This window comes from Neovison vison, chromosome X (genome assembly GCF_020171115.1).
Source record: "Neovison vison isolate M4711 chromosome X, ASM_NN_V1, whole genome shotgun sequence".
In the NCBI taxonomy this organism is placed as follows: Eukaryota; Metazoa; Chordata; class Mammalia; order Carnivora; family Mustelidae; genus Neogale; species Neogale vison.
In genome coordinates, this window is record NC_058105.1 from 94,228,637 (window position 1) to 94,249,067 (window position 20,431).

Sequence of the window (20,431 nt, forward strand, 5' to 3'; positions counted from 1 at the left end):
CAGTTAGAGCAAAAAAGTAAAGGGAAGATAAAGTAAAGGGGTTATGAGGAATGGGACAGAAGGAAGGGAGATGGTTACAGAAAGGACAATGTTTAGAGCCTAGAGGCCAGGTGATAGAGGATGGTTGGGAGCCCCAGATTTCTTCTGGTGACTGACCTGAACAGGAATATAGGACATGATGTTCCAAAGTAGACTGTGCTAGTAAGTGTCGTGCAGTTTGAGAGGAGCGACAGGAATACATAGAATCTGGGAACTATTACTTGACTTCTACCAATGGAGGATGAAGTCTGCATAAAGGAAACCTTGCTCTTCCTAGCATGTGAGTTTCCTCTTTCTGAGGGAGGACTAGGGACTATAGGAGGGGTGAACTTACATTAAACTCACAGGAAATTTCTTGACTTCTGGGGCTGGTCACTTGCCCAGCCAATGCAAGAAATACTCTTACAGGCATGAGTGTACCCATTGTAATTCCCAGCACAGACCTTTCCACTTTAGCTGGTGAGTGGTTGTCATCACCATTGGCACACTAGGCAGCCACTTTGTCCCATTCCCCACTCCCACGCTTCTGTGACCAAAAGGCAACCCAGAACCGTCCCTCAACCACTAGATCATCTCTATTTTATAGGAATATTTCCCATGGTTGTTCTCTGCTAGCTTTGTTCCAAACGTGTCCAAATGTATTTTCATGTGGCTGAAAGTGTTTAAACATTCTGACATTTCAATCATGTAATACGGTTGAATGAACTTCCATAGTATTTGGCACAGCAGTGTTGTTTAATTCTTTTCTGACTGTGATCGCCAAGCAGGAACCTAAGAAGTGGCAGGTACTCTCTAGGGAGACACACAAGGCATGCGCTGGCCCCCGATTGCAGAGCACGGTTGATGCACATTCTCTTAAGGCCAGTGGCAAATGGTGGGCATTATTGTGCCTGAAAATCAGAAAAGACTCAGAATTTTGAGAGGTCTGGAGCCTTGAGGACCCTCCTACAGCTTCTTTTATTTTTCCCAAGATGCTATTCAGTGCTTTGCAGCTGATTCTCCTTCCTTGAGCTTCAACCCTGTCATCAACATGCTGCCAACATAGCGACACATAAAGTAACTTATCCGAATTATATTAGAGAACGTACATGTGTCTGCCACCTACTCATTTAGCAATTAAAGGCTTGGAAGTATATTTTCTGATTTGATAATAAGGGCAAGATATCATCACCTTCATTTTACAGACAAGCAAATTTCTCTGTCACTCCTCAGGTGGGACTTATTTTCACCAAACTATACCATTTATTTGTTCATTCATTCATTTATTCAGTATACATTTATTTAGCCCTCATAAGGGCTCGTCAGTATTTTCACAGCCAATACTTCTGCTTAAGATTTGAACATTTGAATATTTTAAACAAGTGGCTACTGAATTCTTACTGTATGTGATACTTCTTTAAGAACTGTTTTTAGGAGGATACAAAGATAGCTAGATATGGACTCCACCCTAAAGGATCTCAAAGTCACATTTACAATATTTACTCTGACCTTTTCAGAGGAAACCCAAGCTGAGATGTGCCTCAGTCCAGCAACTTCTCTTGGTGTTTGTATTGCTTAAGGTAATCCTAGATGCTGCGACATACAAATTTCAACATTTGTAATGCTTCAAATGTGATAGACATTTCCTTCCTGTTCGTGTGAAGTCAAAAATGGGTGGACTTCCAGTCACTTCCAAATAGTGATTCAGGGACCCAGACTTCTTCTATGACATTAGACCCAGCTCCAGCATGTAGCTCCCAAGCTTGCTGGGCTCAATTTGCATCAAGTCGGTAGAATGGGAAACAACATGGAGGGTAGCATGTGGGAGGTCCCTTTGGGCCAGATGCAAAAGTGACACACAGAAGTTCGCAATTCATTCTATTGGCAAAGACTCGGTCGTGCAGCCCCACCTAACCTCAAGAGACGCTTGAAAATGTGATCTAGCTGTATACTCAGAAAGCAAGAATTAAGGTTTGATGAGAAGGAGCAAGTCTCTGCCATTTAGTGTGTGTGTGTGTGTGTGCGTGCACATGCATGTTTGTGTAACTTTGGGCATGAGAGGGTTTATCTGGGCCAAGATGGATATAAGTAGGGCAGCACAAAGCTAGGCAGGTGAGCTCCCCAATAAGCTTCCAAGGTGTGCTGAAAGAGATGAGTTACGGTCATTTCTAAGGTGTAGCTCTTCCTCATGAGAGGGATTCGTGTTTGAGTAAGGAGCGTGAAAGACTCCTCCAAGTTGGGGGAACTTGGCTTTCACTTCAAGTTCTTCTTGTCCCTGGTGCATTCATTTTTCTGAAGTTCTGTCTACCCATATAATTAATCCAATAATCTCCTGCCCTCCAGCTCTGGTACTACCTCTGGCCCCTGAAGGCTTTTACAGAAAAGACTTTCCTTGACTCTTCTGATCTTGGATTGCACACAGTCTTATCCTTCAGATCAGTCTAAGACTATGGACTTGTGGGACAGAAATACTTAAACTGAATTTTGTCATATGTTTTTTAACAGGCTTGGTCTGTTGGTTGATCACACAATAATAGAGTTCTTTCTCAAGTTCTAACAACTCATTACTGTCTCCAGGAAAGCCACTTCCTGTTTCTGTATCTCTAGTTCTTCTTCTGGCCAGGGGGAGAAATGACATTTTACACATCATAGCTATTTTGAGGGCACACAGTGCCTTCCCAATAAATGCTTTTGACCAGCTAGATTTCAGGAAAAAGTGATTCTGAAGTCCTTGGCAATTTCCAAAATATCAGACAAGGGTCCGTTATTGCTGAGTCTGTGGGCACTTCCAAGTTCTGGCTGAGGGGAAAAAAATAGCCTCCTTACACTTTTTACTTTGTAATTGGATGTTAAAATAGAAATTTCTGCTGAGACACTAATAGATACCAGATACCAAAGGGACTTGAGATAAACTTTCCTATAGGATTTGCAGAAAGAAATGGCAAAAACCCAAAATTATGAGTTTTATTACTCACAACATGAGGGAAAAGAGTTGAGGGTTAGAGTTTAGGAGAAGTTGTTTTAGATGTGATTTACTTGAGAAAGCTCTGTTGAGAAGAGTGGGAAATACTTCTTTCTTTACCTCCAATCATGAGAGAGGGACTTCAGCAAAACCATTTGGTGGGTTGATATGTGTTGCCCATCTTTCGAGGGGAGACTCAGTAGATGAATGTCTAGTTCATACCTGGAATGGATGGACTAAGATTTCTAGTGGGTGGCTGCACTGGGTGGACCAATGAAAACAGTTCTGGAATCTGCTGGAGAAAAGGATGCATAACTGTTTCCTGTGAAACAGATTTGGACTTGTGTGTGCATGTGTGTTTGAGAGAGAGAAACAAGTAGCGGTAGGATCAATATAGAACTATCCAGCAGGGCCCACTTAAAACAGTGAAAAAAAAATCTTTGGAGAATAAAGCTGACAATAAAGCCAAGGGGACAGCCAGTGACTAAGAAAACAGCAAAGAGATGAGACAGGAGAGAGTCCATCACCTGGGGCAAGAGGACTTCAGGTGACAGAGCCCCAGCATTTTGTGTGCGGTGGGGAGACATTTCAGTTAGGAAAGGCCTGTCTCTTCCCCTACCCCCAACTACATACTTCTCCCACCTCACACCCTGGGGGAGGGGGAAGCAGTAAGCATGAAGTCCAGGTGAACAACTGGGGGAAGAAAAACAAAGAAGCCCTTTTTTTTTCCTCCAGACCAAAAGCTGACCATGTCTTTTCCTGACCCAAGCCCCTGTTCCAGGCTTCCTACCAGCCTCGGATCATGTTCAAAATTTTGATCATCACATAAACCTGAAATTTCGATTCCTGATAATTACCAAAAAGAGAATGTGTTTTGGACTGAAAATGACCATAAGAATTTTTATTACCCAAGCACTCCAGAAAAGAAATGGAGCTTCCCAGGATTTTGTCTAGGGGCTGGGATAGAATTCTCCTGAATAAATTTAAAGGAGCAGTAGGAGAAAAAAAATAAAGTTACCTTGTATTTATGTAACCATGTGGCAAGAGACCCCTTTGGAATATATTGGGAATGTTTCTCATCCCCTGTCCATGACATTTATCCTGGAAAGAGGCAGATAATTGTTTTTTTCTTTTATGGACATATTAAATACCTCCCCATGTGCACCATATACCTTTTCCTCACCCTGATCTCAGAGGAAATGGAGACACCCTCATTTCCATTACCTGCACTTACTTTTTTGCCTGCAATGCCTAAAGGCATTATTTTGGAGTCGATTTCTAAATTTTAAGATGCCTAATTAAATAAATGCATGCAAATTCTAGGTGCATTTTTTTCTGCTTAAACACACAGCCACAAATTTATTGCTTCAAAATTGTGCTTCGCTCCAGAATTTAGCCATAGTTGCGAGCATATTAGCATTGCACTCTGGAATGACATAATCATTTCAGCATCAGGCTCCATTTCAAAAGATACTTCAGATGCCAGGAGGTCTCCAAGGGATTGATTTCCTCTCTCTCCTTATTTACTTATTTTCTTTCTTTGTATTGCAGTAAAATTCAAGGCTGAGGAAGAGCTAGCTCTCTGAATCCCAGGCTGGGAGTAAATAATTCAGCACAGTGTGGTACAGAAACTGTTTCCCTCTGCCTCATTTAAAAAAAACAAAAACAAAAACTTGTGTCTGTGTGGATTCAAGATCCTGCTGAGTGCTCTGATGTAGAGCAGGGCAGGTGTCCTGGCTGAATCCAATGATACAAACTCAGTGAGGTGTAAGTCATGGGACAAGGGGCTGGGCCATTCTGAAACTTGATGGAAACTGACACCACTTGGAAGTTCTTGTTTTTCAACAGAGTAAGCTCTATGGGGATTGTTTTGCAGCCAGGTCAGGGCGACAAAGGGACATACTATGCAAAGCAGGGGGAGTGCTGTCTGGCTACTTTCCTTGCCTACTGCCTCCCATTTTTTGCTTTTGGATTGACAAGTTCGGAGTCCTGGGTACACAGTCTTGGTGAACTTCCAGCTGCTATGTTAGCTGCACTGGATGTCCCCACCGATTTGACAATATGTCTTCCCCACCCCACTCCTCCCCCAGAACCTTAAAAAAGCATCAAAATTTACCTCCTACCTTTAATTACCAATTCCACTGCCCGATATGGTATTTGTCCAACAATGCTGTAACCTTCAAAGCAACCCTGCTGGCTTGATTTTGTGTGTGATCGACTAGAACTCTGGGCACAGCAGTTGCAGGCACTGTGTTAAGTGGGTAGGGACCGCAGAGTGGTCGAGGAGGACCATCCTGCTAATGACAAGGTAGCAGGTGGTATCAAGGCCCAGACCACACCCAGTTCATTCCACTCAAAATGGCTTCCAACTGCCAATGTTTCCAACTCGGGGTCAGAAGTCCATGTCCCAAACCACCGTTGGCCACTCTGCCTGGGCATGTATCAGGCTGGAAGTGTTGGGAATTAATGCTCCCCAAGAATGGCCTTCCACCAATGATGGTCAGAGCTGGTGTACAAATGTGCCAAGTCCTTTGTCTCTCAAGTGGGATGTTTCTGAGATGTGTGTATTATGTTGGTTGCCAGAATTTATCCACGAAATTTAGTGCCAGTCCCTCACTGGGATGGCTGGATTGATAATACCCCCTTTCTTGGTTTTTCTATCTCACTTCTCTATTTCCATGCTCGTGTTCCCCTGGACCTCTGGAATAAACTACTGAGACTCAAATCCTTATCTCTCAGAGTCTGCTTTTTAGGAATCCAAGCCAAGAACAAAAGGCCAGTCATACCCCCCCTTAAAGCCTGAAAAGTTCTTCAAACTCAACATTGAGTATCCAAGTATATTAGGATAATTCTTTAATTTTTAAATTTTATTTTTTTAGGATTTTATTTATTTTTCAGAGAGAGCAACACACACACACACACACAGAAAGAGAGGGAGAGAGAGAGAGAGAGAGCGAACAAGCAGGGAAAGTAGCAGAGGGAGATGGAGAAGAAGACTCCCCGCTGAGCAAAGAGCGTGACTCAGGACTCGATCCCCAGGATCATGGCCTGAGCTGAAGACAGATGCTTAACCGATGAGCCATCCAGGCACCCAGGATAATTCTTTTAAACAAACATGTCCTAGGGATGGAGGAGGGACACACCCGTGCACAACTCTCATGTATCTTTCCTTGCCTGCTCTGGTCAGGGCCACGTCAGTGTGGACAGAAATGGAAGATGTTCTAAGTCCTACACCATCCTTTGAACTCCATTCCTCCAACTTCTCTTCCCTCCCATCTGCCCTGTAACACACCGGCAGGCCAGTTCTCTCCATACCCCATTTTCAGGTATCACTCTCTGTTCAGAAATCCGTAGCGGCCTCCTGATTGGGCAGCCACAAGGCAGAATGTCTCTGCCTCATCCTAAGCCTCTGTCATATTCTGGGGAGAGAAGCTGGTTGTTCATTGTCCCAACCCCCTTCCTGCAGATCCCTGCATTGGCGGTGCCTGCCATTTGGCCACTGAGGGCCACAGTTCCTATTGGACTCCCTCGCATAGCTACAGTGGTTACTCTTGTTCTCTCTTTTACTTTTTTTTTTTTTTTTTTGTCAGAGAGAATGAGAGCGAGCGAGCCCAAGCAGGGGGAGCAGCAGGTACACTGAGCAGGCAGTCTGACGCAGGATTCAATCCTAGGATCCCTGGATCATGACCTGAACCAAAGGCAGACACTTAACTGAGTCACCCAGGTGTCCTTCCAGCTCTCTCTTCAGAACACTTAACCACTCTGTCCTTTTGAGCCTCTGGGCTACCTTCTTATCCCGGGGTAATTGACTATCGCTTGTTAGTTCTTTCTGGTAAGCTCTCTCCACTTATCCTTCTGACTGGGCCATCTGTCTCCTGCCAGCAACCCCTGTGCTAGAGGGGAAATCAAGAGTTCTGGGTTCCAGACTTACCCCTGTCACTTTCTGCCTGGGTGACTTTGGATCTTGTCTGAGTGCCTTTGAGCCCTCTACTCATTATCTGTTAATGGAAACAATATGGCCTACGCAGCATGCCTCATAGGGTTGCTAGGCTAATGAAATTTGGTTTTGTGCTGAAAAAGATATTGTTCCATAAATGTGGAGAACCCCATAAACCTCAGATTTTGTTATTATCATCTTAGAAGAATCTTGAGACTCAAAAAAACACATTCCCAGAAAAGGGGGGAAAAACAGGAATAGGGTCACAGAAGGAAGCAGACAACTCGAGAGAAACATCCATGCCACTTATAAGTCACTTATGTCAGTGACTCATCTGGGGCCATCCTCACTCAGGGACTCGAGCGCAGGGCAACCCTGTGTGTTCCCATAGCAACTGCCAGCCTGAATCTGGAAATTCCAGCAGCTTACAATATCAATCATCACGAGAAAAGGGGTCAGAGCAAACTGCAAAAAATGTATATCATGGTGGTCACAGAAAGAACCATAGTAAAGACAGTCAGTAGAAGTTATTCTCAAAGTATTGGCCATGGACCCACAGCATCAATATCACTGGGAACTTACTAGACATGCAGAGACTTAAGCCCCACTCAAGTCCTATTGGATCAGAAACTCCAGGGGTGGGACCCAGCACTGTGTTTTAATAAGCCCTCTAAGTGATTCAGTGCATGCTAACATTTGAGAACCACCACCCTAACAGTCAGGAAGTTTGGCTTCCACTCCCTGTGTCCAAACCTGCAGAGTGTGAATAATGAAGAGACTGAAATAAACGTTTAAAAATGGAAGGCAGGTATGATCTCATCTTTTCCCTGTGGCTTACCTGAGTAGGAATGGTGACTGAACTACAGCAGTGGAAAGTCTGACCGTATGCATTCTGTCTCTGCATGACAAATGACCACAAATTGACTAGCTTACAACAACACACATTTATTATCTCAGTGTCTGTGGGTCACAAGTCTGGGCGTGATTTAACTGGGTCCTCTGCTTTAGTAGCTCACAAAGTTGCAATGAAGGTGTTGGGCGGGACTGTGTTCCCATCTGAGGCTTGACTGGAGAAGGATTTGCTACCGAGTGGCCTCATATTGGCAGAATTGATTTCCTTGTGGCTGTAGGATTCATGGAAGCTAGCTTCTTCAAAGCCAGCCACTGAGAGAGAAACCTCTAGCTAAATGGAATCTTATGTAACAGAACACAGACATGGCAGTGACCATCCATCACTTTGACATATTCTGCGGGTTAGAAGTAAGTCACAGGTGTCACCCACACTCAAGGGGAGGAGAAGGGATATATAAGGGTGTGAACAGAAGGAGGTGGGGATCATAAGAGCCATGTACCAAGAAAGTCTTCTAGAGTCTATTCTCTGGCCGCCATGATTATTCATGTCTCTCTCACATGGGAAATACATTTACCCTTGTCCAAAGATTCCCAAGAGTTGAATGGCATTAGAGGGTCAGCTCAAAGTCCAAAATCTCATAATCTAAATCAGGTCAAGGTATGGAGGAGACTTCTGGGTGTCACAGATGCACAGCTCTGGGGCTACAATTGCTTTCCCGCTGTAGGCCCTGTGAAACTAAAGAGGCATGTTACCCACTCCCCACATAACCAACATACAATGGTGAGACGAACACAGTACAACGGTGGCAGACATTCCAGTTCGAAAAGGGACAGAATGGAGAGGAAAAGGAGTCAATATTCCATGGCCGTTCTGAAATCCAAGCAGGCAAATAGTGCGAGTTACTTGATTAAATTTCAGGGTGGAAATCATTCTTCCTGGCTCTTAACTCCACCCTCTGCTCTTGGTTTTGTGTTAATCATCCTTCTGTTCTCACAAGAGGTAGCCTGTATTTGCCACTTGGTGGTTTTATCAGCCTGATTCCTGCCAGTGTACTTTTGGGGATCCAGCTGCCTCTCCATTTTGTACTCTCCTTGTCCTTTTCAGTTCAAGCTGGCAGTGTTTATTATGAAACAATTTTCTCAGAAACTTTGTGGGTGTTCCGTGGATTTCAGAGGGGTTTGCTCCATTAGAAGAAAACCACACCCACAGATTTTTTTTTGTTTTTTTTCCGAAAACAATACCTTCTCTATTCAGACCTCTTGTTGGGAGGGCATAGAGGCTTTCTAGAAAGCCTGTGGTTTGATTGAGAGGTTCTGTGAAACACAATCTCTTGAAAGGGTCCCTTGTATGACCAAACACTCTAACGTTTCTGACTTCTTGACCTTTTTGACATTTTAGCAAAAGCTTATAGGGTTACACTCTTCCTAGACAGTCTTTGTCTAGACCGAGCTGTCTTAATTTTAGCATCTCTTTGCCATCTGAAAAGACTGCATTTCCAAAATCATCAAGTCCTCTTTCTTCCTTTTTTTCTTCTCTCGATTTGTTTCTCTCCTCTTACATTTCACTCCAAGCAAGAAGAATAAACTAGGCAACACTGTTAATACTTCACTGGTGAATCTCCTTAGCTCAATAACTGAGTTCAATGGCTTCTAAGTTGTGCTTTGCCCATAACAGCAGGAGATCCTTTTTCTGAGCCTTCTGTTCCTACATAACAAGGATTCTCCTTTCTTCCATTCCATTAACACATTTCTCACTTCATCTGAACCCTCACCCATAGAATATTCCAAGTCCAGACTTCTACTGCTCGAGGCAACTTTGGCTTTCTCTAGAATGTTCCCCCAGATTCTTCCAGAGTCTATCTACTGCTAAGCTGCAAAGCCATTCCCACATTTCTAGGCATTTGTTTCAGCAACATTCTACTACTTGTACCAAAATATGTTAGTTTTCTATCACTGTATAATGAATTACCATGAAATTAGCAGCTTAATACAAGATTCGTTAGTTATCTCAGCTTCTGTAGGTCAGAAATTATAGTATTATTTAGTTTGGGCCTCTGTTCAGGGTCTCATGAGGTTGAAATAAAAGGATCAGCCAGAAGTCAGAGGGCTGAGTGCAGAGGAATTTGACTCCAACTCCCTCGGGTTCCTGGAAGAATTCATTTCCTTGGGGTTGTAGAATTCACAGAAGCTTGCTTCCTCAGAGCCAGTGAGAGAGAGACCGCTAGGAAGATACAGTCTTGTATATTGTAACATAATCATTGGGATGACATCCCTCACCTTTGCCATAATTTATTGATCAGAAGCAAGTCACAGATTTCACACACATTCCAAGGGTGAGGATTATATAAGGGCATAAACACAAGAAGACAGAGGATTTTTGGAGTCACCCTAAAATCGGTTTGCCATGCTGACCTTTTTCAAAATAAAAAGAACAAACAGAAATTTCAGGGGAAGAATCCCTTTACATGAAGAACATGTGTAAATTAAAACCTAGGAGCTCATGGGTCAGTGGGAAGAGAAAAGTAATTAAGTATGGAAAGGAATTTTTTAAAAGATTTTATTTCTTTATTTGAGAGAGAGAGCAAGCAAGAGAGAGAGCACAAGTTGGGGGGTGGAGAAGCAGAGGGGGAGGGAGAAGCAGACTCCCCGCTGAGTGGGGACCCTGAAACGGGGCTTGATCCCAGGACCCCGGGATTGTGACCTTAAACCGAAGCCAGAGGTTTAACCAGCTGAGCCACCCAGGTGCCCCTGGAAAGACATTTTTTTAAAAAAAGATTTCACTATAGATTGCTAAGAGAGGTGTGGAGGAAGCCCAGAAGTCAGTGCTGATCAAAGTGTTTGAGCTAATGGCATCTGGGTCCAGAACTTGTAGCCTCTGAAAGTGAAAAAATAAATATCTGTTGTTTAAGCCAAAAATAAAAATAGAAGTGCTCAGGGTAATATTAGTGAAGAGCAGGGCTGAACGCTGCAAGACTGATTAAAAAGCATATTCCTATGAAACTAAGCGGTGGGTCACATTAGGATGTCAAATAGGATGAACTGTAGGTTATGTGTATCACCTAGGACTTAGAACAAAAAACCAGTTTAGACACAGCCCAGTTGTGCATAAGCATAGAACATAGATGTGTTACACATTTCTGATGCCTATTTCAGATCTTCTTGCTCTCATCTGTTTTCTTTTCAGCTATTGTGGTGACAGGAAGTTTGATGAGGCCTTTCTTCCTCTGGTCCCAATCAGGGTGCCTCCCCTCCCAGCTAAACCTCTTGCTTCTCTCCTTGATACTCTGGCCCATACCTTCACCCTGGCCTGCACAAACCAGAAGTGTAGGATGGTTAACATCCTGTGGAGTAAACCTTTGACCAATGAGATCCAAGAACCGGTAAATAAATCTCTTCCTCTTTATCTACACACTGTCCCCAGCGGAGTCCTTGAGTGCTTTTTATAGTGATATTTTTTGGGGGGGGGGGTCAAGTGCCACAAATCTAGCATTCTGTTGCACTTAACAACAGAGAGCTTAACAGCACCATTTTATGTTTGTTGTACTTCAGCTGTCCCACTCTCTTCCTCTCCTGCTTCCTGAAATAGTATCCCTGATAAAATACAAGCAATGAGCTTCAGGAAACTTAAGCTCTGCTTTCTGCCGAACCCAAGGTACAAATGTAGGTACCTTGCACTACATCAGTTTGGAGCTTATATTTCTATTGTACAAACTATATTTGAAACTTTGTTTTCACATTTAAACACTTGCCACGTTTTAAAACCTAATACTGTTTGGGGGAAATGTAACATACCATTACAAATCTTAAGTCACATACAAATCTTAAGTAAATAAAATTGGTAGAATGTCATAATACGTGGAGAAGACATTTTAAAAAGGAACAAGAGGGGGTGCAAAACCAGTGTGCTGCCAGTGCTAAGAAAAGCTAAGTAACCGCAAATAAACCAATTATTATTATTTTTTTAAATTTTTAAGTAGGCTTCATACCTGAAGTGGGCCTTGAACCCACAACCCTGTAATCAAGAGTCACATGGTCTTCCCACTGAGCCACCTAAAACAATTACCTGTTTTTAACAACTTTATTGAGGTATAATTGATGTATGACAAACTATAGATATTTAAAGACTGTTATTTATAATTTTGACATATGTAAATATGCTTGAGACCATAACTACGATTGAAGTAATAAATATCTCCATCACTCTCCAAAGGTCTCTTGTGTCATGTTGGAATAGCCATTGCCCTCTGAGCTCTAGCCTCCCTTCCCTGGGAAACTTATGATCTTATTATCTGTCATTATAGATTAAATTGCATTTTCTAGAACTTTATGTAAATGAATCATAAATACATATATTCTTTTTTAGTCCAGCTTCTTTACTCAGCATAATTATTTCGAGAGCCATTTATGTTGCAGTGTATATCAATAGTTCATTTCATTTTATTACTGAGTGGTATCACATTGAATAACTACATCATGATTTGTTTATTTATTCCCTCACCAGTTGATGGATATTTGGATAATTTACAGCTGAGGGCTATGTTTTAAAAAGTTGTTGTGGACTACCTGTACAAGTATTTGTATGGACACATACTTTTTTTTCCTCTTAGGTGATTACTTAGCATGGAATGGCTGGGTCATATATAATAGATGTATGTTTCATACATTAAGAAACTGCCAAAATGTTTTGCAATGCAGTTATATCATTTTATGTTCCCACAGGTAGCGTATGAGTATTCCAGTTCCTTCAAATCCTTGCCAATGCTTGGTATGGTTTATCTTTTAAATTTGAGCCATTCTAATGAGTATGTAGTAGTATCTCATTGCAGTTTTAATTTGCCCTTCCTTAATGACTGATGAAGTTGAGCATCTTTTCATGTGCTTGTTTTTGTCAACTATTTTACAGAAGAGTTTGCGAAGAATTGATGTTATTTCTTCGTAACATATTGGAATTCTGCAGTGAAGCCATCAAGGCCTGAGGATTTCTTTGTGAGAAGGTTTTTTAATTACTTATTTATTTATTTGTTTGTCTGTTTGTTTGTTTTGAGAGAGAGAGAAGGAGAGAGAATAGAGGAAGGGGCAGATGCCAAGTGAGAGAATCTTAAGTAGAAGCCACACTGAGCAGGGAGCCCAACACAGGACTCCATCTCACGACCCTGAGATCATGACCTGAGCTGAAATCAAGAGTTGGATGGTCAACCAACTGAGCCATACCCCAGTACATATTTAGTTTTTATTTTTTAGATTTATTTATTTTTAAGATTTTATGTATTTTTTTGAGAGAGAGAGAGCACAAGTGGGGGGAGAGGCAGAGGGAGAAGGAAAAGTAGACTCCCCACTGAGCAGGGAGCCTGACATATGGGGCTCTGTTTCAGGCCCCCTGGATCATGAACAGAGCTAAAGGCAGATGTTTAATCCCGACTGAGCCACCCAGGTGCTGGGTGGCTAATATGTAATAGTTAAAACTATTCAGATTATCTATTTTTTTCTTGAGAGAGCTTTGATAGCATGTGTCTTTCAAAGAATTTGTCCATTTCATCTGTTATCAAATTAATTGACATAAAGTGATTTATAGCACACCATTTTATTCTTTTTACATTCATAGAATCCATAGTGATGTCATCTCTTATTCCTAATGTTGGTAAATTGTGTTAATTCTCTCTCTCTCTGCTGAATAGTCTGGCAAGAGTTCTATCATGTTATTGATTTTCTCCAAGAACCAATTTGTGATTTTACAATTTTTTCTATTGTTTTTATCCTGTCTAGTCCATTGATTTCTGCTCTAAACTTTCTTTTTTATTTTTAGTTTCCCCAATTTTTTTTAGCTTCTTTATTTCCCCAAGTTTTTATTTAAATTCCAGTTAGTTATCATATAGTGTAATATTAGTTTCAGGTGTACAATTTAATGATTCAACACTTCCACATGACACCTGGTGCTCATCATAAGTGCCCTCCTTAATCCCCATCTCCTATTTCATCCATCTTCTCACTCACCTCCCTTCTGGTAACATGTGGCTGAAATCACTTGGTATTTGTCTTTCTCTGACTGACTTATTTTGCTTAGCATCATACTCTAAAAATATGGAACAGTTCATGAATTTGTGTGCCATCCCTGTACAGGGGCCATGCTAATCTTCTCTGTATCGTTCCAATTTTAGTACATGTGCTGCCGAAGCAGGTACTCTTTTTCCAGTTTCTTAAGGTCAACACTGAGGTCATTGATATGAGACCTTTCTGCTTTTCTAGTAATTTTTCTTTAAATATTGTCTAGAGATATCCCACAAAAGTTGTATTTTAATTTTTATCTGTTTCAAAATACTTTTTTGATTTCTCTTTTTATTCCTTCTTTGACCCATGAGTTTTTTAGAAGTCGACTATTTAATTTCCAAATATTTGGGAGTTTTCCAGAGATTTTCTTATTATTAATTTCTAACTCAATTCCATTGTAGTTAGACAAGATGCTTTGTAGCTCTGAACACTTTAAATTTATTGAGAGAACTGTTTGATGGCCCAGCATATGCTCACCTTCATAAATGTTCCATGTGCCCTTGACAAAAATTGTCTTTGGGTGGCATGTTCTATCTAAGTCAATTTGGTCACTTTGGTTAGCATTGTTGTTAGGCTTTTTTCTATTTTTAGTGATTTTCTGTCTACTCATTCTATCAATTATTGAGAGGGATACTGAAATCTTTTACTGTATTGGTGGATTTATCTAACTCTTCTCGACATTCTATCAGTTTTGTTTCATGTATTTTGAAACTCTGTTATTAGGTGCATAAATATTTTAGATTTTTATGTACTCTTGATAAAGTGATCCTTTATCATTGTGAAATGGTGTTCTTTATCCATGGAAATATTCTTCGTTCTGAAATCTACTTTGTCTGATATTAATATTGCCACTAAAGCTTTCTTTTTTTAGATTTATTTATTTATTTGACAGAGAAAGAGAGAGCACAAGGAGAGGGACCAGGGAGCCTAATGGGGGGGGCTCAATCTCAGGACCCTGTGATCATGACCTGAGTCAAAGGCAGATGCTTAATCGGCTAATCCACCTAGGGACCCCTAAAGCTTCCTTTTTATTAGTGTTACAATGATATATATTTTTCTATTCTTCAAAGCTGTTTGTGTATTTATATTTGAAGTGTTTTCTTGTAGGCAGCAAATAACCAAATCATACTTTTTAAATTTTTTAGTATTTATTTATTCATTTTTATTTAAATTCAAATAATTGACATATAATGTATTATTGTTTTCAGAGGTAGAAGTCTGTGATTCTTTAGTCCTATATAATACCCAGTGCTCATTACATAAAAATATGAAATGCTTCATGAATTTGCACGTCATCCTTTCACAGGGACTGTGCTAATCTTCCCCGTATCATTCCAATTTTAGTATATGTGCTGCCAAAGCAGTACCAAATCTTACTTTTTAAATCAAATCTGATATCTCTGCTTTTTAATTGGGGCATTGAGATTCCCAATTGATTGTTGAGATTACCAATATGATTATTGGTACAGTTAGGTTTAAATTTACTTTCCTGCTGTTTGATTTCTATTTGTTCTATCTGGTCTGTGTTCTCCAGTTCCTCTTTTTCTGCCTTCTTTTGGATTAATTGAATATTTTTATGATTCCATTTTCTCCCCTAGTTGGCTTAACTCTTTGTTTTCTTATTTTAGTGGTGCCTTAGAGTTTATAGTATACAACTTTATCTTACCACAGTCTACCTTAAAATGATATTACATCACTTCACATATAGTATAAGAACTTAACAATAGTATATTTCTTGTTTCCCAACTTCTGTATCATCATCATTACTTTTACATAGGTTATAAACACCAAGTTACATTGTTATTATTTTAAACAGCCCATTTTTTAAAAAAAATCATTAAATGACAAGATAAATATAAATTTACCCATATAGTTACAATTTCTAGGTCTCTTTATTTCTTCATATAGGTTTCCTTTTTTTTTTTTTTTTGAGAGAGAAAGAGAGAGAGAGTTTTCTCCTCCCATTTTTTTTAAAGTGTTATTTATCTAAGTAATCTCTACTCTCAATGTAGGGCTTTGAACATGCAACCCCAAGATCTAGAGTAACATGCTCAACTGACTGAGCCACCCAGGATCCCCTCTTTATATAGATTTCTACTGCCACATGGTATGATTTACCTTCTGCCAGAATGACTTCCTTTAACATTTCTTACAGTGCTTGTGTACTGGTGATAAATTCTCACAGCCTTTGCATCAGAAAGTTTTTTATTTTGCTTTTATTTTTGAACCATATTTTCACTGGATATAGAATTCTAAATTGACCATTTTTGCTTCTAGTAAAATGTCACTTCATTGTCTTCTCAGTTGATTTTCTCCCACAAGAAATTTACTGTCATCTTTATTTTTGCTCCTCTGTAGGTAACCCATTTTTTTCTCACCATTTTTTTTAAAGATTTTATTTATTTATTTGACAGAGAGAAATCACAAGCAGGCAGAGAGGCAGGCAGAGAGAGAGAGGGGGAAGCAGGTTCCCTGCTGTTTTCTCACCATTTTTAAGATTTGTTCTTTATCATTGTTTTTTACAAATTTATTGTAATATTCTTGGCAGTAGTTGCTTTCATCTTTCTTATACTTGGGGCATTCTAAGTTTCTTGAATCTCTGGGCCTATATTTTTCATAAGATTTGGATTTGGAGGTCATTATTTTTTCAAATTTTCTTAATTTCCCCACTTCCCTTTCATGAACTTCAGTTACATGTAGATTAGTACACAGGCTATTGCTCACAGCTCATAGGTGCTCTTTTTACTTCTTAAAATTTTTTCTGCGTGTTTTATTTTGTTTAGTTCCTTTTGCCATGTCTTTGAGTTTGTGAATAGTTTTTTCTACAAGGACTAATCTGCCATTAATCTTATCCAGAGATGTATTTTCCATCTCTGACATGGCAGTTTTTATTTCTAGAATTTTGATTTGGTCTTCTGTTATATCTTCCATATCTCTACTTAATTTGTTGAACATAGCAAAGACAGTTAACTTTTTAAATTTTTTAAAATAATTTATTTATTTATCAGAGAGAGAGAGCACAAGCAGGGGAAAGGGCAGAGGCAGAGGGAGAAACAGGCTCCCCACTGAGCAAGCAGCCCGACACCATACTTGATCCCAGGACCCTGGGATCATGACCTGAGCTGAAGGCAGATGCTTGCTTAACCAACTGAAGTACCCAGGCATCCCAAAAGACAGTTATAACAACAGTTTTGATGTCATTGTTTACTTATTCTAATCTGTTTACCTGTTCTGGGTCAGTTTTCATTGTGTGATTATTTTTGTCATTATAGGTCATGGTTTCTGCTTTTTTGAAAGCCTGATAATTTTTGATTAAATGTCAGATAGTCTGAGTTTTGTTTTTTAAATGTATTAGGTGGGACTGGAGCAGTGTTGTTTAGTACTGATTACCCCTTACTTCTGAGGTAAAACCGTTCTGTGTACTTTAACTGATGCTTCATGAATCATGAAGTTTTCCACTCTAGCTACTGGGATTACTTCCAACTCACAGTGAGCACCAGGCACTATTATTTATAATCCTTTTGGGTGGTTCTTTCTCCAGTCTTGGGATTTTTTCATACTTGTAGGCACTGATCAATATTCTGCTAAATACTCAAGAGTGATTTGCAAATCACCAAAGTTTTCTCTGTGTGAAGCTATCTCTTCTCTGATACTCTGTTTTGCAAACCCTAGCCATATTCTTCTTTCCAGACTCTCATGCACATCTCCTTAACTCAGGGAGTCCTTCTGGCTCTGCCTCAGTTCCTCTTCCCTGCACTTCAGCCTGTGAATTCTTCCAAATCGGTAAACTAGGCTAATCATTGGGCTTACTTCATTTGTTTTTCATTTCTCAGGGATCACTGTCTTTTGATACATGATATGCAGTGTCTCAAAAATCAATGTTGTCCAGTTTGGGTTTGTTTTTGTTGGGTGGGTAATCTGGTGCCTATTATCCAATTTGGCTGGAAGTGGAATTCCAACTATTTATTGCTAACCACATTGTTTGCCTGTCAGAATGTGATAATTTGAACATTTTACTCGACCCAATTTATTGTGACTTACATGTTGGTATTTAACTGTGTTTTAGTTATGTTTTAAGAAATTGGTTAGCTGTGGGGCACCTGGGTGGCTCAGTGGGTTGAGCCTCTGCCTTCACCTCAGGTCATGGTCTCAGGGTCCTGGGATCAAGTCCTGAACTGGGCTCTCTGCTCAGCGGGCAGCCTGTTTCCCCCTTTCTCTCTGCCTGCTTCTCTGCCTACTCGTGATCTCTTTCTGTGTCAAATAAATAAACTCTTAAAAAAAAAAAAAGAAATTGGTGAGCTGTAGGGTGCCTGGGTGGCTCATTGTGGTTAAGCCTCTGCCTTCCGCTCAGGTCATGATCTTAGAGTCCTGGGATCAAGCCCCAAATTGGGCTCTCTGCTCAGCGGGGAGCCTGTTTCCCCCTTTCTCTCTGCCTGCCTCTCTGCCTACTTGTGATCTCACTCTCTGTGTCAAATAAATAAATATTTTAAAAATGATGAGCTGGGCACCTGGGTGGCTCGGTGGGTTAAAGCCTCTACCTTCGGCTCAGGTCATGATCCCAGGGTCCTGGGATCGAACCCCACATCGGGCTCTCTGCTCAGCCGGGAGCCTGCTTCCTTCTCTCTCTCTCTCTGCCTGCCTCTCTGTCTGCTTGTGATCTCCGTCTGTCAAATAAAAAAATAATAATAATTAAAAATAAATGGTGAGCTGCTTTCGATTGACATTTAACCTACTTTTTTCTCATTTAATATAACGGGAACTAAGGGGTACCTGGGTGGCTCAGTTGGTTAAGCATCTGCCTTCTTCTCATGCCATGATCTCAGGGCCCTGGGATCAAGTCCTGTATTGGGCTCCCTGCTCAGTGGTGAGCCTCCTTATCCCTCTGCCCCTCTCCCCTGCTCATGCTCTTTCTCTCTCTCTCAAATAAACAGATAAAATCTTAAAAAAAAATAATGGGAACTGGATTTTCAGTTAGCATTTTTATGTAGTATGTCTTATTTTCTGTAATAGATTATTGATGTTACTTGGGAAATGCCTAAAAATATTAGACTTTGGGGCTTATGCTTTTTTTTCTTGCATGAAAATTCTCCTAGAAGTAGCCTTTCTAGAGCTGTCATGGCAGCTCCATGAAGTTTTCAGAGACAAGTGCCTTCTGTCTTTCTGCTCCTCAGTGCATGAATTTCATCTCCCTCAGAATTACCAGATGGAGTATTAGTCATCAAGTCCACATTCTAACTCCTCCTAGCTAAATCAGCCCTCTTTTAATAGATTTCTCTAGGGGCCTATCTGTTACTTTTCTCTCACTGTGATGGGTAGGCCAACCATATCTTCAAGAAACAGCTTACAAATGTAGTCTTTTCAGGGTTCTCCTGGCTGGGTCAGTTGGTAGAGCATGCAACTCTTGATCTCAGGGTTGTGAGTTTGAGCCCCATGTTGGGTACAGAGATTACTTTAAAAATAAAAATAAATAAATAAACAAAACACATATAGTCTTTTCATTAGGCATCTTGTTACCCCAAATAGAATTAGAGTTCTGTTGTTAAGCCGTAAAGAGAAAAGGGACATGGAGAAGCTATTAGGAGTGTCTACACATTTGACGATAGGCATTAATGACAGACTAGGTATTCACAGAATGCATTTTGGACATGACTAAAGTTTAAAGAGGATTTTTCTGGAAGTGTAGGGCAATAGATTGTAGAATGGGAGAGGTTGGTGACAGTCTTCTATTGGTCTCTCCATGACAATAATCCAGGAAAGCAGCATAGAAGACCAACAAATAAAAAAATAAAGGAAACACTCCAAAATACTTACCTAAGGAAGAATCCTTAGAAAGTACTTGGTGGTAGGTGGGTTTTAAAGGGCATGTACAGAAAAGATAGTGCATAACAAAGAAAGAAAAAATTACGAAGAGTGCCAGAAAACTCACGGAAGCCACTAATCTATAAATATGGCAAATTTAGCTCTGCCCAGGACTTAAAACAATGATGTCTGCGTAATGCACTGAAGATTCTCTATTGGCAATAGGTGTGTTGAAAAAGCTTGGCACTAACGCATCTGGGGTCTGCAGTGATCTCAAATGGGCAGAGTTTAGCTTAATATGTAGAGTAACCCCGATCAAAGATGGCCAGCTTATTGATATCGTGAATGTCCAAGCCTTTGTTTCCATGTCCCTGCAGGAGTTCCCTCTAGGACAAAGAGCTAACCCTAAACTCCAATCCTGAAGTCCTTAAAGCCTGTCAGCTTCTGTACCCAAAGCCAGTTCTATCTTTTGTCATATCAGATATAGAATGCTGTAGTAAAAGAATAAAGAATCTGACATCAGACAGGTCAGGAGAGAATTATTGTTCAATATTTTGTTAGGTGGGTGACCTTGGGCTGGTTACTCTTTGTCTCTGAGGCACATTTACCAATATGAAAAGGGAGAATTATTATAATACCTGCCCTATATAATTTTTTGTGAAACTTAGTCATGTTTGTCAAAGAACATTACAGTTGGAGAGCTCAGGCTCTGGCCTTGGCTCAGTCTATTTACTTCATGTGTCAAATTTGAAGTCACCCTTTTGATTTTCTTAACTGTCCTTTTACAGAGCTGCAAGGCTGGCTTTTGGCATAAGGTG

General features: G+C 40.5%; 2 non-coding genes across 2 annotated transcripts; both read right to left on the reverse strand.

The window, feature by feature from the left end:
- Positions 1 to 13,841: 13,841 nt before the first annotated feature.
- Positions 13,842 to 13,948, reverse strand: LOC122897783. Its single transcript, XR_006382626.1, has one exon. It is a non-coding gene; the product is annotated as a U6 spliceosomal RNA (small nuclear RNA).
- A 1,127-nt stretch (positions 13,949 to 15,075) lies between these two features.
- Positions 15,076 to 15,181, reverse strand: LOC122897794. Its single transcript, XR_006382635.1, has one exon. It is a non-coding gene; the product is annotated as a U6 spliceosomal RNA (small nuclear RNA).
- Between the last annotated feature and the right edge of the window lie 5,250 nt (positions 15,182 to 20,431).